The following is a 14,253-nucleotide window of genomic DNA, read 5'->3' as shown; positions in this document are numbered from 1 at the left end:
AGTGCCTGGAACGCGCTGCCAGACGAGATCATAGGACCATAGAATCCCTACAGTGCAGAAGGAGGCCATTCGGCTCATTGAGCCTGCACAACAATCCCACCCAGGCCCTATCCCTGTAACCCTGCTAATCCCCTTAATCTACACATTTTGGGACATTAAGGGGCAATTTTGCATGGCCAGTCAACCTAACCTGCACACCTTTGGATTGTGGGAGGAAATCGGAGCACCCGGAGGAAACCCACGCAGACATGGGGAGAACATGCAAACTCCACGCAGACAGTCACCCAAAGCTGGAATTGAACCCGGGTCCCTGACACTGTGAGGCAGCAGTGCCAACTTGCCACCCTGTGCCGAGATGGTGGAAGCAGGCACATTAGCAACATTTAAGAGGCATCTGGATGGGTACATGAATAGGGAGGGAATAGAGGGATATGGTCCGAGTAAGTGCAGAGGGATTTCTTTTAGTTTTGTTAGAGCACCATGATTGGCACGGGCTTGGAGGGCCGAAGGGCCGCTGTTCCTGTGCTGTACTTTTCTTTGTCCTTTGCAAGCAGTCGCGCTCTGAGTCATAAATTGAAACTTTTAGTTTTTCCTTCCTTTCCTCATCTGTTCGCCCTCATTTCAGCAGCTATTTTCTCTCAGGTGAGTCCAGTCTAAACACTGAGGTTAAGCAGCACCATCCTGAATGAGGGTAGCAGCTTTTTCTTGAAGCTTGTGGTGATCTCCCGTGTCAGTAGCAATGACTTGGTTGGAGGATCAGCTCATTATCCGTAGCTTCATATTACAGCTATTCTCAATGATAATAATCCAGGCAAAAATGTCAACAGCTCTCAGCTGCTAACAGCTACATGCACTGTCAGAATCACATGGGCAGTCAGCAGACTCTCTCTGATATCATTCCTAATTTGCCCCACTATTTTTACACTGAGCTTTCCATAATACCAACTGCAAATCCTACTTGAAATCTCCTTGATTCACTTCTTATTTCAGAGTTGGTTCAGTGAAGATATTTATTAAAAGGTTTCAGAAAGCTGTCTGATAATAAGAAAAATGAGTCCGGCGGATTCAGAGCTCACCCAGTGTCCATCTTACTACGATGCTGGTGTCAGCCCCACCAGATGACACTTCTTGCAATACAATGACGATCATGGTATGAAAGCTCAGTTGATATTATTGCCTCATCTTTGCCTTCCACCAGTCATGAATGAAGCCCAATCCATCACATAATCCAGCCGCCCACCCATCGACTCTGTCTACACTTCCCACTGCCTCAGAAAAGCGGCCAGGTCACGTACCAACCGACTCAAGTGCAGCTTCTTCTCTGCTGCCATCAGACTTTTGAATGGGCCTACCTCGCATTAAGTTGATCTTTCTCTACACCCTAGCTATAACTGTAACACTACATTCTGCACTCTCTCCTTTCCTTCTCTATGAACGGTACGCTTTGCCGGTACAGCATGCAAGGAACAATACTTTTCACTGTATCTCCAAACACGTGACAATAATAAAACAAATCAAATCAAATCAAGTCAAAGGAATATTATTCAAGGTGTGATTTGGTATTTTGCCGACTGTTGATTCTCACTTGCCACTCTGGTGGTGAAAGATAACCACCTCCATGCCGGCACTCTGACGGCCTGGGTTCCTCATTTTTCAATGGTCTTTTTGTGTGCTGATCCAATCCTAATCTAATTCCTTACTTTTACTATTTCGCTGAATCTCTTTAACAACATCTTTGCCATCACAAATGCAAAAATAAGGGGATATTGTTGATGCCGAACCCACGCAGTGTGATTAAACTGCTTCGGAGTTACGGCATCAGAGGAATCTCCCAAAGCTTTTCAGTTAGTTTGTCAGGCATGATCTATTGCTTCCAGATCTGAGCTATCCATTGCTTATCCCCTGACTCCCCAAAGACTGTTCACCATCTACAAGGCACAATTCAGGAGTGTAATGGAATACTCTCCACTTGCCCGGATGAGTGCCGCCCCAACTACACTCTAGAAGGTCAACACCATCCAGGACTAAACAGCCTGTTTAATTTGTGCCCCTCCCATAAACATTCACTCCCGTCACCATCGACGAATAGTAACAACGTTGTCTGATATCTACAAGATGCACTGCAGGAACTCACTAATGTTCCTTAGACAATGCCTTCCAAACCCATGACTGCCAGAATCTGAAAGGACAAGAACACAAGATACCTGGGAACGCCAACACTTGGAAGCCACTCACCTTCCTGACTTGGAAATATATTGTCGTTCTTTCACTGTCCTGGGTCAAAATCCTGGAACTCCCTCCCTAACGGCACTGTGGGTGTACCAATGCCACATGGACTGCAGTGGTTCAAGAAGGCAGTTCACTCCCACCTTCTCAAGAGCAATTTAGTTCACACTGCTGCCACTATGCACCAATGGTGGAGGGAACTAATGTTTAAAGTGATGGATGTGGCACCAATCATGCGGATTCTTTGGCTTGGATAGTATCAAGCTTCTTGAACATTGTTGGAGCTGTGCTCATCCAGGCAAGTTTAGACAGTTACATGGGTAAGATGGGTATAGAGGAATATGGGCAAAACGCGGGCAATTGGGACTAGCTTGTTGATTTTAAAAAAGGGCAGCCTGGACAAGTTGGGCCGAAGGGCCTGTTTCCATGCTGTAAACCTCTATGACTTGTTGTAGGGAAATATCCCTTACCAGTGCAGAATAGACGTTGAGTCGCAAATCAAGGTTCAAAGCGTGTCTTTATTGTACAATTACTGGGATCCCAGGGAGACCCCCGTAGCCAGCTCAGAAACAGTGGCTTGGCCACGTTGATCTCAATTGGATTACATCAGCCCTGGATCTTTATAGGGCTCCAAATTTGAGCGGGAACATTTGATTATGCATCTTTTTTACACAATGTATAAAGTGGTCTGTCAGTTTCAAAAGTCCCTAGGAAGTTTCATGGATTAGCATTTGTATGGTGTGTGTTCGTGTTAATGGGATTACTTGGTCCTGCCCCGGTGTCTAAATGCGTTTCCCATTACTATCTCTATGTGTCCTCTTATTTAAATTGGTCCTATTGTTCCGTGTCTGTGTTTCCTGCTTGTGAGATTGAGTGTTAATGTCATCCTGTCCTGTTGGGTGTCTGGGGTATTTCATTCTTAACCTTTTATCCTTATCTCTTAGTTTATCAGATTTTTATGTCTGCCTTGGCCGAATTGGTAATATTTCAGTGATAGCTTGGTTTTGATAACCCACTCTGTGTCTCGTTTCATAGGGATCTTGATCGTCCTTGACCAGTTTAAAATGCAGCTACAGGCTGTTGCTAGGCAGATTAGGGATCTCCCGCAGTTTCTGAAATTCGTGAGTCTCTCAGCTGTACAGAGGGGGGACCCGATCGAATATCCATCCGGGGGTGCCCCTCTGCATTGTTGGCCCGTTATGAGTGGTGCCAATTAGTCCAATATGTAAATATGTTTGACGATGTAAAATATGGTTTTCTGTAAGATTTTCTCCTTCAGTCCCTCCTCTCGTCCAGGGGGTGCCATTCATGGCTGACCCCCCATGGACGACCTTCAGAGGAACAGTGATTTGTACAGCTGTTGTCCTTGTCGTTGCTCCTCTTCTTCTGTATCGTTGTTAAGTTCTTGCATCTGGATACTGGCAGTGGGTAGCATTCTTGATGTAATATTTGCACATATCACTTTAATACAGGTTAGGCCAAGGCAGACTGTGAACAGGATGGCTACTACTAGGATTAATCCCTTCATAATATATGCTCCCCAAACGGTGTTAAACAGCCATCCTAACCACCCATCAGTCCCTGTTAACCCCTGTTTAAAGTTATCCAATTGCTTTTGTATCCCGGACATGGCTGCTGTTATGTTTAGTGTCTCGTCGTGTACGTATGTGATGCATTTGTCCTTGATGATGGTGCATACCCCCCCTTGTCTGGCTAGCTGATAGTCCACCGCATATCTTGTTTGTTGTGTGTATAGTCTGAGTTCTGCGAGTTCTTGGTCAATTGCGCCTAATGCTTGTAGGGTGTTGTTTCCTAAAATGGTCAGTCCACATATGAAGAAGTTCCTATTACTGGCACTGATCACCCCTGCGGCGCCTCCCAGGGATAGTGTCCCCAGAAATCCATATCCTAAAGAAGACCCTAGTGTGACAGGGGCCTGCCAGTCGGAGCAAAATTCTGCGCTGATGGCCCTGGTCACTATGCGTTTCTGGACATGCCCCTCACTTGGGCATGGAACCGTGAGAGGTCTGATTGTCCCTACGGAAAAGAACCTTGGAGGCCTGTCTGTGGCCGTCATGTATACATTTTTAAATAAAAACACGTACCCGTCTTTAACCCGATAACATGCATTACCCCGGGGTCGTTTGACCGCATGGCCCCATCTTGTGGAACCTTCCCTCCCCCTGGACTGTCCACTTGATTGTACCTCTTGGTGAGAATCAAATGGATATGTCCCTGAGGCTGAGCTTACGTGGGTGCTGTTGCACTTGCCACACATAAGCTGCCTACCCGCGGTGACTGCAATGCATTTCTGTTGCTTGCAGTCACAGGTGAAGTGTCCTTCCCGGACCCGGCACTCCTGGAGAGCACAATGTGCCTCAGCGCACGAATCATTTTTAGGGACAAAGGCATGCACGCACCCCCATCCCTCTCCCTTAAAACATTGTGGGTAGTTCCCATGTGTCTCCTCCGGTTGGGGTCCCGTCCCCCTTAGAATTCCCGGCTCAGTGAGCTCTACACACCTTCCTTGTATCCCTTGCTTAAAGTACCCAATATGTTCTTTGCAGGGTGCCCCCGATGTGTCAATAGTGAATAACTCTTGTGGGAGCCACCCTGGTGTTGCTATGAATAGGGAGTTTACTGATCGCGCTGAGGGGTAACAAGCGGTCCTATTCCCATAGATCTGGATGTGTGTTTTCAGGAATAGGTTTCCTTCCATGATTGGTGGTTCTGCTCCCCTAACCCCCATATGTTGGAGTGTATTTACAATGGTCAGGGTTATTATCAGATATGTCCCTGTTCCCATATCGCTCTTTTTTTTTTCTCTTCAACAGTATTTTACAATTACAGTATATACAGAAAATAAACAGGCAATTAAATTAAAAGTAGTTGGTTCCGACGTCTTGATAGTAGATCTGGTCCTGGTTCCTGTGGAAGTTGAATGAGCAAAACGGTATTTTTTTTTTAGTTTATTTGTCCTCATATAGTTTTAATTGGGTCCAGTGTTTCCAGACCCCCTGTCCTCTTATATCTATACAGGCACAGGTATCTCCGCTAATAATGACCTCGTAAGGTCCGTGCCATCTTGGGGCAAATCCTGGTTTTGCAGGAAGCACCTTTGTTAATACCCGGCTCCCGGCTTTTGGGACTTCTGGTAGTATTTCTGAGTCCCCCTCTGCGTCGACCTGTGCCTGATTAGAAATTACGGACCGGCGCATCCCCTTCAATTGGGTGCTAAGGTCTCGGATGTATTGTCGGATCCTATCTTTTATCGGACCCACATCTGTCCAGCCTGTAATAATGTTTTCGGGTAAGTGCATTGCTCGCCCGGTCATCAGCTCGTATGGAGTCAAGCCGGTAGTTCGATTTGTGGTCGCCCTAAGCCTCATCAGAACTGCAGGTAGGACTTCTGTCCAATTTCTACCTGAGGATTGCATTGCTTTTGCCATTGTTGTTTTTAGAGTCCGATTCATCCTCTCCACCATCCCGGAACTTTGTGGGTGATAGGGGATGTGAAATTTTTTGTTTTATTCCTAATAGTTGGCAAATGTTTTTCAGAACCTTTCCTGTGAAATGTGTTCCCTGGTCCGAATCAACTTGAATTGGCATCCCCCATCCATAGCAAGCTTAGTGTGAATTAAATAACACTTTGTACTGGCCCTTTTTGGCTGCAATTGGACATCCATTCATTTGTATGTAATCTTATCAAAAGACATCGCTTTCCCCATTAAAATCACATGCCATACAGTTCCGATCTTTATATGAGTACTCTTACACTATCTCTAATTTGATCATTTGTTTGCGTGCAAGCGCTACACCACAGTACTTCACAAAATAATTATGTCTTTATCAATGCCCAATATAGTATATGAATATATCATACAAAGTTGGTTAAGGCTTTTCAGGATTTGATGTTATTCTTGTGTCTATATGGCAGTGCTATACTGTATAATAAAAATAATCAAGCGGCAGTTGTATCATACCACTTTACACATCGTACCCGTGATATCCAAACCCTTTTAATTTAAGCCGTTTCTTTTTTTTAAACTGAGCTCCAGATCGAAACCCCCGCACTCTAGGAAAAGTAACAGGCGCCGAATCAAAATCAAAGCAGGTACAATACATACCAGTTATTTGATTAGGAACATTTTGGTTTCTTAACTGGCTAGGTTTTAAGCTTTGCAGTGCTTTTATATTTGGCAAACCTTGAACCTTGATGGCTCATGAAATTCCGACGGCAGTACATAATTTTAACTAGTTCAGAATACTAAACTATCTGACGTTCGCAAATCGCGATATTCTGCGATTAATACTGTATTTCACTGACTTGATATACTTTAAACTAATTCATAGACCTCAGTCTTTTGTTCCTGCTTTTCTACCTTTCCACAAAATAACTTATTTTCTTCTCTTAACTCCTCAACTAACTCTTATAATTTCTACTTCAAGACAAAGGAAAGAGCACATGCTTCCTTCCAAGGTTTAAATCCTTTCTTAACATTAAAACAAACAACAATAAAGCATTCACGCAACCACTTTGTTTAAACACACACACATATATACACATGGAAGCTTCCAAAAGTCATTCCACAGTACATCCTTTTTCATTCAAACTTATCATTTCAGACTGGGATGAGTGTAAAACATTCAAAGAGAATACTGAACATTGATTAAGACAATCGCTTTTATTCTTCTTTCTTCCAAACTGTAATTGACTCAAAGCAGAAGTAAATTCAAGAAATCCTATCACTTGAATCTTTACAGTTTTAACACTCTCCCAGCCCCCCTGAGGCTAAACCAAGGTGCAATGTACTGCACCTACTGCCTGTAGCAAACATTCCACAGGAACAAAGAGCTCCCTGCTCTCAATCTAATTACAACAACAACTACCTACATTCGACAAGCTACCAGATCTCACAAACACACTGAAATACAAAAACTAAGATCTCTCCTATCCATCTGCTGCCTTTCCCCTGGCGTAAAAGGCTTATAGGTTGCCTTTGGTTGTGCTAACGTCCCTCCTCTCGTGACTGGCGCTAGATTATAATTGTCTATGTTTTCTTTTGATGCTGGAGTGGCTGTATGTTTCTGCACTGACTCGTATGGGCGCCGAGGGTCCGTTTCCTCTGATCTCTGCGTTATCTCCGCAGTGTGGTTTCTGTATTCTAATTCCCTCACTCTCTCCTGTAATACTTTAATTTGCTCTGTCTCTTTGTGTCTCTCCTCCATAGAGGCATTTACTTCCTCAATTAGTCCAGCTAACTGGGTCACTAATATTACTCCCATTACTTTTGTTTTGTCCCGTTTAACTCCGTCTACCCACTTTCTTTGATCTTCTAAAGTTTGTGATGCGTTCCACCCGTTCCGTTTCATCTTTGCAACAATCGCTTCTCTGGCTAACAGATACTTCAAAATGAGAGCTACTGCAGTTTCTCCCTTAACAACGTGGTCTGCCATTTTTCTGTCTAGCAGTCCTGCAACCCCCGCATGCTGGCTGCTACAGTAAAAGTGCCTCAACTCCTGTCACTGATACTGCCCCAGCACCGTCTGTATTGCTGTAGAGCCTCGTAGTGAGGTTCCAGTGGGTCTCTTTCCCCTGGGCTCCCCCAACTATTCCTGACACCTCACGCTTGGACTATTTTGTGTTGTCTTATTGGGATGTGTGCTGGTTGTTTAGTGGGTTTGTCCGCCCCTGTTCCCAGCCCCTCTAAGTACAACGCCTCCCGCTCGGCCACCACCCCCACTAGCAGGGTTGATCCGTTACCCCCCAAAACCGGGTATCCTGCTATGGGCTGTGGTGTTCCCTACAGACGAACAAGGTTATCAAACTCCGCCCGGGTCCCTAATGGATCCTCCGTCGTCGTGTCTCTTGGTCAGGATGGATCGGGTCCACTTTTCCTCAACACTTACACACCTGTACTCTGTTATCAAAGCCCCTGTTATAGTTAGTAACTGTATCGACTCTGAGGTTGTTCGTCCCTTCAGAGTCAGTGTTGTTACCCGATTTACACTGTCCGTGCCTTGCACCCTGAGTGCCTGTCCCTCTTAGCGCCCGCTTCAAAACCCAACCTTAGCGTGGGAGATTTCTCCTCTTAACGTCCAGTTTAGGGTAGGGCACCTTGAGTCAAGCACTCCCTTGTCCTATTGCCTTGGCACAGACAGCGGTTTCATTTACAATCCTGGGTTAGTTACACCAATTAGTTCTGCATGCGGTTCTTATCTTTATATTAGTCTTAATTCCTGTTATCAAATAGCCCAAAACCTGTTATCTTTACCTCTGGTCCTTTACTCCTATTAAAGTTAAAAGTTACTTACCTTCTTCCACGCGGTTGTTCTGACCTGTACCTCTTTAGTGCGGACTTCTGTTTCAATTTAAAACTTAGGCAAGATTATACAGTTCTACAAGACAACAATACTCAAAACAGACAAACCCTAACCCTTAAAGGTACCTCACTTTGAACGGAGACCTGCACTCGCCTTTGACTGCTCTGGATTTGTATCAGATTCGTTTAAATTTGATCCCGACTTTCAAACTGTGGCCATCAGTCAGAAGTCAGATATCAAATCCTGCCGTGACTACGCCATTTTGTTGTAGGGAAATATCCCTTACCAGTGCAGAATAGACGTTGAGTCGCAAATCAAGGTTCAAAGCGTGTCTTTATTGTACAATTACTGGGATCCCAGGGAGACCCCCGTAGCCAGCTCAGAAACAGTGGCTTGGCCACGTTGATCTCAATTGGATTACATCAGCCCTGGATCTTTATAGGGCTCCAAATTTGAGCGGGAACATTTGATTATGCATCTTTTTTACACAATGTATAAAGTGGTCTGTCAGTTTCAAAAGTCCCTAGGAAGTTTCATGGATTAGCATTTGTATGGTGTGTGTTCGTGTTAATGGGATTACTTGGTCCTGCCCCGGTGTCTAAATGCGTTTCCCATTACTATCTCTATGTGTCCTCTTATTTAAATTGGTCCTATTGTTCCGTGTCTGTGTTTCCTGCTTGTGAGATTGAGTGTTAATGTCATCCTGTCCTGTTGGGTGTCTGGGGTATTTCATTCTTAACCTTTTATCCTTATCTCTTAGTTTATCAGATTTTTATGTCTGCCTTGGCCGAATTGGTAATATTTCAGTGATAGCTTGGTTTTGATAACCCACTCTGTGTCTCGTTTCATAGGGATCTTGATCGTCCTTGACCAGTTTAAAATGCAGCTACAGGCTGTTGCTAGGCAGATTAGGGATCTCCCGCAGTTTCTGAAATTCGTGAGTCTCTCAGCTGTACAGGGGGGGGACCCGATCGAATATCCATCCGGGGGTGCCCCTCTGCATTGTTGGCCCGTTATGAGTGGTGCCAATTAGTCCAATATGTAAATATGTTTGACGATGTAAAATATGGTTTTCTGTAAGATTTTCTCCTTCAGACTCTATAAGTGGAATGTGTTCTGTTACATTCCTGTTTTGTGTCTCTAGACACTGGACAGGCTTTGAGAAGTCAGGAAGTGATTTACTTACTTCAGAGTTTCCAGCTCCTGCTGCTGTAGCCACAGTTTGTAAATGACTGGTCCAGTTAAGTTTCTGGTCAATGGCAACCCCCAGGATGGTTATTGTGTTCTGACAATGGTAATGCCATTAAACGTCAAGGGGAGGTACTTAGATATTTTCTTGTTGGTAAAACAAGGGCGGTGAATGTTATTTGTCACTTATCAACACAAGTCTGAACGTTGTCTGGGTCTTGCTGCCTATGGACTTGGACTGTTTCAATAACTAATTAGCAGCGGATCATGCTGAATACTGCAATTAGCAAACATCCCCGCTTCTGATCTTATGTTGGAGGGAAGGTCATTGATTAAAAAGCTGAAAATGGTTGGGCCTTGGACATTACCCTGAGGAACCACTGTAGACTCTGGGCCTCCAACAACCATGACCACCTTCCCCTGGGTTAGGTATGACACCAGACCTGAGTCATTAGCTCTGATGAAGGGTCATCCTGACTCGAAACGTTGGCTCTATTTTCTCTCTCCATAGATGCTGTCAGACCTGTTGGGTGGAAGTTTACCATTTCTAGGTGCTGCAGGCAGTGGGCTGGGCTTAATTCACAGCCAGCCTGCAGAGGGAGCTATTGCACACCTCTGGTTCTGCACATGCGCAATAGCAGCAGCAGAGGTCTGACAGGCAGAGAGAGCTGTCAAGCCCCTGCTGCTGCAGGCAGCCTGAACAAACTGCCCCCCACAATTGTCACCGATGGGCAGAGCGAGCCAGTAAAATCGCGCAAGAACTGAGAGGTCAGGATCATGCCCAATATCTCAGCTCTCCTGATCTTACGAATATTTAAAGGTATTGAAATTGTGTTTTAAACATAGAAACACAGAAGATAGGAGCAGGAGGAGGTCATTTGGCCCTTCGAGCCTGCTCTGCCATTCATTACGAACATGGCTGATCAATTTTACATGTGATCTGTGAGCCCGCCACCCAATTGTCCGGGCTCGCTTGCATTTATGGCCACGCCGGGAGAGGTTCTCTCCGGCGAAGAAAACACCTGGTCCCCATGAATGGGGAACAGTCGTGTTGCCCTCACCGGTAAATCCAAAGGCCATTGAGCCTCCACCCCCAGGGAGGCTGAGGGAAAGGGGTATCCCTTGGGCAGTGCCAACATGGCAGTGTCACCCTGGCACCTTGGCACTGCCAGCCTAGCATCTTGGTAATGCCCTCTGGGCACCTTGGCACTGGGGCAGGGCCTATGGGTGTGGGGCCTGGAGCGGGCAGGGCCTATGGGGTGGGGCTTATGGATGGCGGCCCAATCGGGGAGGCAGGGGAGCCCATTGCCTCTCTGCAGGTCCGATCGGTACGGATAGGGAGAGGTGCCCGCTGCGGGTCTGCATTGCAATCATTGGGGGGGCTGTGATTGATCTGGGTGGTGGGGGAGGGGGTGCAGTGGGGGCTGCAACCCAGGTGGCGTGGGGCTCGTGATTGACCGTGGGCCCCCACAATTGTGGGGGGGGGCAGTTTGTTCAGGCTGCCTGCAGCAGCAGGGGCCTGACAGCTCTCTCTGTCTATCAGACCTCAGTTGCTGCTATTGCGCATGTGCAGAACCAGAGGTGTGTGCAGTGCAATAGCTCCCTCTGCAGGCTGGCTGTGAATTAAGCCCAGCCGACTGTCTGCAGCACCTAGAAACAGTCCAGACCATTTTTCCATGCACTATGCGCACAGGATTGGATGTGAAAACTTGCCCAAGAAGCAGATCTACAACTCTCCCATTTTCACGCTAGCTGGACACTTGGAATCATTCTTGTAACATTTTGCCCTCTGAGTTTTTCCAGCATTTTCTGTTTTTGTTTCTAATTCCCATTGACATCAATTGTACTCAGGGCCCTTTGGTGCTACAATAAAAGGCTGTGTATCAAGGACAGTCACTCTCAATTTACCTCTGCAATTTCCAGCTCTGTATAAGGAGGTGTATAAGGAAGTGTTAGGTTTGTTAGAGAATATAAAGACTGACAAATCCCCAGGGCCTGATGGAATCTATCCAAGGCTGCTCAGGGAGACGAGAGGTGAAATCGTTGGGCCTCTGACGCAAATCTTTGTCTCGTCACTGGACGCAGGTGAGGTCCCAGAGGATTGGAGGATAGCTAATGTGGTCCCGTTATTTAAGAAGGGTAGGAAGGATAACCCGGGTAATTATAGGCCGGTGAGCTTGACGTCCGTGGTGGGGAAGTTGTTGGAGAAGATTCTTAGAGATAGGATGTATGCGCATTTAGAAAGGAATAAACTCATTAACGATAGTCAGCATGGTTTTGTGAGAGGGAGGTCATGCCTCACTAACCTGGTGGTGTTTTTTGAAGAAGTGACCAGAATGGTTGACGAAGGAAGGGCCGTGGATGTTGTCTATATGGACTTTAGTAAAGCGTTTGACAAAGTCCCTCATGGTAGGCTAGTGAAAAAGGTTGGATCTCATGGGATAAAGGGGGAGGTGGCTAGATGGGTGGAGAACTGGCTTGGTCATAGAAGACAGAGGGTGGTAGTGGAAGGGTCTTTTTCCGGCTGGAGGCCTGTGACTAGTGGTGTTCCGCAGGGCTCTGTATTGGGACCTCTGCTGTTTGTGATTTATATAAATGATCTGGAAGAAGGAGTAACTGGGGTGATCAGTAAGTTTGCGGACGACACAAAACTGGCAGGACTTGCAGATAGTGAGGAACATTGTCAGAGGCTACAGAAGGATATAGATAGGCTGGAAATTTGGGCAAAGAAATGGCAGATGGAGTTCAATCCTGATAAATGCGAAGTGATGCATTTTGGTGGGAATAATGTAGGGAGGAGCTACACGATAAATGGAAGAACCATAAAGGGTGTAGAGACGCAGAGGGACCTGGGTGTGCAAGTCCACAGATCTTTGAAGGTGGCGTCACAGGTGGAGAAGGTGGTGAAGAAGGCATATGGCATGCTTGCCTTTATAGGACGGGGCATAGAGTATAAAAGTTGGGGTCTGATGTTGCAGATGTATAGAACGTTGGTTCGGCCGCATTTGGAATACTGCATCCAGTTCTGGTCGCCACACTACCAGAAGGACGTGGAGGCTTTGGAGAGAGTACAGAGGAGGTTTACCAGGATGTTGCCTGGTATGGAGGGGCTTGGTTATGAGGAGAGATTGGGGAAACTGGGGTTGTTCCCCTTGGAAAGACGGAGGATGAGGGGAGACTTAATAGAGGTGTATAAAATTATGAAAGGCATAGATAGGGTGAACGGTGGGAAGCTTTTCCCCGGGTCGGTGGTGACGTTCACGAGAGGTCATAGGTTCAAGGTGAAGGGGGGGAGGTTTAACACAGATATCAGGAGGACATATTTTACACAGAGGGTCGTGGGGGCCTGGAATGTGTTGCCGGGCAAGGTGGTGGAGGCGGACACACTGGGAACGTTTAAGACTTATCTAGACAGCTATATGAACGGAGTGGGAATGGAGGGATACAAAAGAGTGGTCTAGTTTGGACCAGGGAGTGGCGCGGACTAATTGTTCTTTGTTTCTCGTTTCAAGGCTTCATTCTATGATCACCTTGCTGGTGCCAGTACAGAGCGAGACTGCGGATAGTTGGGAACCTGTCTCGGGGGCAGGGAATTCAGATGGTGTTCGTAAAGCAGAAGTGGAAATGAATAGGGTTGGGAAGCATTTTCTGATCAGGGCCAGTGTGATCTCCTGGACTCGTTTCGATCGCCTCAGGGGGTCGGAGAGGAATTTCCCAGATTTTCTTTTCCCCATATTGGCCCTGGGGTTTTCACTCTGGGTTTTCGCCTCTCCCTGGAGATCACATGGTCTGGAATGGGGGGTGGGGGTGAGTTAATAGGTTGTGATGAACAAAGCATTGTAGCTGTGAGGGACAGCTCGGTGGATAGGATATTAGGATGTAGATAGGCTGGAAAATTGGGCGGGGATCCTGGATTCAGGATTCAATCCTGGACCGGGGAGCGGCGCGGGCTTGGAGGGCCGAAGGGCCTGTTCCTGTGCTGTATTGTTCTTTGTTCTTTGTTCTCTTTGAACCAGGAGTTCTGTTATGTTTTTTAACACATATCAAAGTTGGAAGTAGTAGATGTGATAGCAGCCTTTACACGTCATTCTGTCTTCAGATGAAGGCCATTTGAGACCGGGTTTTTCAGTTACATTCTTACAAGGTTCATTCATACTTCAAACTCCAATTATGATCCCGAATGGATTGCTTGAAACTAAACTAATACAGGAATCTTGCTTTTCGTGAAATTTTATTGCATTTTTCTTTTGTGCTGTGTGCAAACTGACTGCCGTGTTCCCTGCATTACAGCCATAACTCCATTCCAAAAGTAATTAATTGTGCTTTGAGATATCCAGTGGTGCGAAAGGTGCTATATAAATGCAAGTCTCCCCTTTCTTTTTGCACCAAAAGCTGCAGTTAATGACACATTTGTTGGAATGGAGAAAAGGTCAAATTCCAGCCAAACTACAGCAATCAACCCAACTTTAGATTGCTGCATTCTCATCGTTATTTCAAAAAAATGCGTTGTTCGAG

The sequence above is a fragment of the Mustelus asterias genome, chromosome 6 (assembly GCF_964213995.1).
Source record: "Mustelus asterias chromosome 6, sMusAst1.hap1.1, whole genome shotgun sequence".
Lineage (NCBI taxonomy): Eukaryota > Metazoa > Chordata > Chondrichthyes > Carcharhiniformes > Triakidae > Mustelus > Mustelus asterias.
The sequence above is the reverse complement of the archived record's forward strand: the minus strand, read 5'-3'. Positions refer to the sequence as shown.